Source organism: Apium graveolens, chromosome 7 (assembly GCF_009905375.1).
Source record: "Apium graveolens cultivar Ventura chromosome 7, ASM990537v1, whole genome shotgun sequence".
Classification (NCBI taxonomy): Eukaryota; Viridiplantae; Streptophyta; class Magnoliopsida; order Apiales; family Apiaceae; genus Apium; species Apium graveolens.
Window position 1 is genome coordinate 55984976 of NC_133653.1, and position 2333 is coordinate 55987308.

At 41.1% G+C, this 2333-nt stretch overlaps 1 non-coding gene across 1 annotated transcript; it reads right to left on the minus strand.

Moving 5' to 3' along the window:
* Nucleotides 1-492: 492 nt before the first annotated feature.
* On the minus strand, nt 493-599 carry LOC141676121 (small nucleolar RNA R71). Its single transcript, XR_012556728.1, has one exon. It is a non-coding gene; the product is annotated as a small nucleolar RNA R71 (small nucleolar RNA).
* Nucleotides 600-2333: the final 1734 nt, after the last annotated feature.

Genomic DNA, 2333 nt, shown 5'->3' on the forward strand with positions numbered 1-2333 from the left:
GATCAAGCCGAGGAAGAAGCGATAGTGGTTCGAAGAGAAGTCTTTGAAGAAGAAGAGAAGGTAGAAGATAAAGAAAAAGTTGAAGAACCAGTGGTAGTAGCGATGAGAGATCAAGAAAAAAATCCTAAGGCTTTGATGGACTATTCTCAGCCTAAGATCAATGACATTCAGTCAAGCATCATCAGACCAGCCTTCTCGGCTAACACTTTTGAGATCAAAGCAGGCACGATTTAGATGATATAGAACTCAGTTCAGTTTGGGGGTTCTCCTACTGAAGACCCCAACATGCACATCAGGGATTTCATCGAGATCTGCGATACTTTCAAGTTCAATGGTGTGACTGAAGATGCTATCAAGCCGCAACTCTTCCCATTCTCTCTTAGGGACAAAGCTAAGTGCTGGTTACATTCTCTACCACCAGGGGCTATCACTAAATGGGAAGATCTTGCACAAAAGTTTCTCACTAAATTCTTCCCTATGGCGAAGACTGCAACAATCAGGAATGCTCTTACTCAGTTTGCTCAGCAAACTGGAGAATCTCTGTGTGAGGCTTGGGATCGATATAAAGAGATACTAAGAAAGTGCCCACATCATGGCATGCCTGGTTGAATGATTATAAACTGTTTCTACAATGGATTGGGTGCTGCTTCTAGACCCATGCTTGATGCAGCATCAGGAGGAGCCTTGTGGGCTAAAAGCTACAATGAAGCTTATGAATTGATCGAAATGATGGCTGCTAATGAATACCAGAATCCTTCCCAGAGACTGACTCAGGGAAAAGTAGCAGGAATTCTGGAGTTGGATGCAGCAACTGCTATAGCTGCCCAACTTAAGGCTTTGACGATGAAGGTGGACTATTTGGCTAATTATGGAGTTAATCAAATCGTTAGTGTCTGTGAGCTTTGTGCTGGTGCCCATGAGACAGATCAGTGTGCTAATTTCTAGTGAATTAGCTCAGTTCGTGAGCAATTTTCAGCGATCGCAGCAACCTGTGCCAGCTACCTATCATCCGAACAACCGCAATCATCCAAATTTCAGCTGGAGCAATGCTCAGAATACGGTTTAACAGCCTTATCAGCAGTATCCAGCTAAGCAGTACAACCCCCCAGGTTTTCAGCAATAGCAATATGCACCAAGACAACAACTTCAGCTGCAACAAGCTAATGAGAAATCTGAATTAGAGGAGTTGAAGCTTATGTGCAAGAGTCAAGCTGTTTCTATCAAGACCTCGGAAAATCAAATGCGGACAAATTGCCAATGCCTTGCTAAATCGTCAACTTGGTACATTGCCCAGTGACACTGAAGTGCCAGGAAGAAAGGAAGCTAAGGAGCAGGTAAAGTCAATCACTTTAAGGTTTGGAAAGGTTGCGAATCCCGAACAAACTCAAGTGTTGACCGAAGAAGCTGGGGCTGAGAAAGAAGTAGAGCAGAAGAATGTAGAAGTGGAACCACGGAAGACTACTGTTGAGCACACTCCTCCTGAGGGTAATACAGGGGAGAAACAGATTTAACCTCCATCGCCTTTTCCTAAGCGGCTGCAGAAGAAAAAGTTGGACAAGCAATTTGAGAAGTTTCTGGAGGTGTTCAAGAAACTTCATATCAACGTACCTTTCACTGAGGCTCTTGAGCAGATGCCTAGTTATGCAAAGTTTATGAAAGGTATTCTCTCTCGGAAAGTGAAGCTAGATGATTTAATGTAATAACCCCCAAAATTTTCAACTTTTTGTAACCCTTATGAATAGTGTTTTAGCTGAATGAGAAAACTTTTCATGCCACACTATGTAGGGGTTCTGTTATGGATATTCTGAGATTTTATTAGTACTCTATATGGTATATAAGTGTATGTAAAGATCGTCAGAATCCAATTCCGAACACTTTGACTTTTTCCGGAAATCCACTAGATACGGAAAAAATTGAGTATAAGGTAACAGGATAAAAAGGATTTAAATTAAAGGATTATAAGAGAGGATCATAAAAGGAATATAATATATTGAGAAAGGTTAAGGGAACCTAAGTAATAAGATCCCGGGTATGATCCCTCAAACGATAAACAAAAACGAAAGTTAAGCGAACCGTATAACAGATCAGCGGTCATTAGCCAAACAATTAGGAAGTTAATCAAAGGGATTAGAGAGGATGATGTCACCCAACCAATGAGAAGAGGACAAGGAGGGAAAGATGACATCATAGCATGACATAAGCATGACATGGGAAGGAAGGAAATGTGGTCGAATATTAACCACACAAAATCAAGGGTAAATGGGTAATTGACCTAAAATAAAACAAATCTAATTTCATCCACCAAGCCAAACAAATCATTTCTCATCAAAACA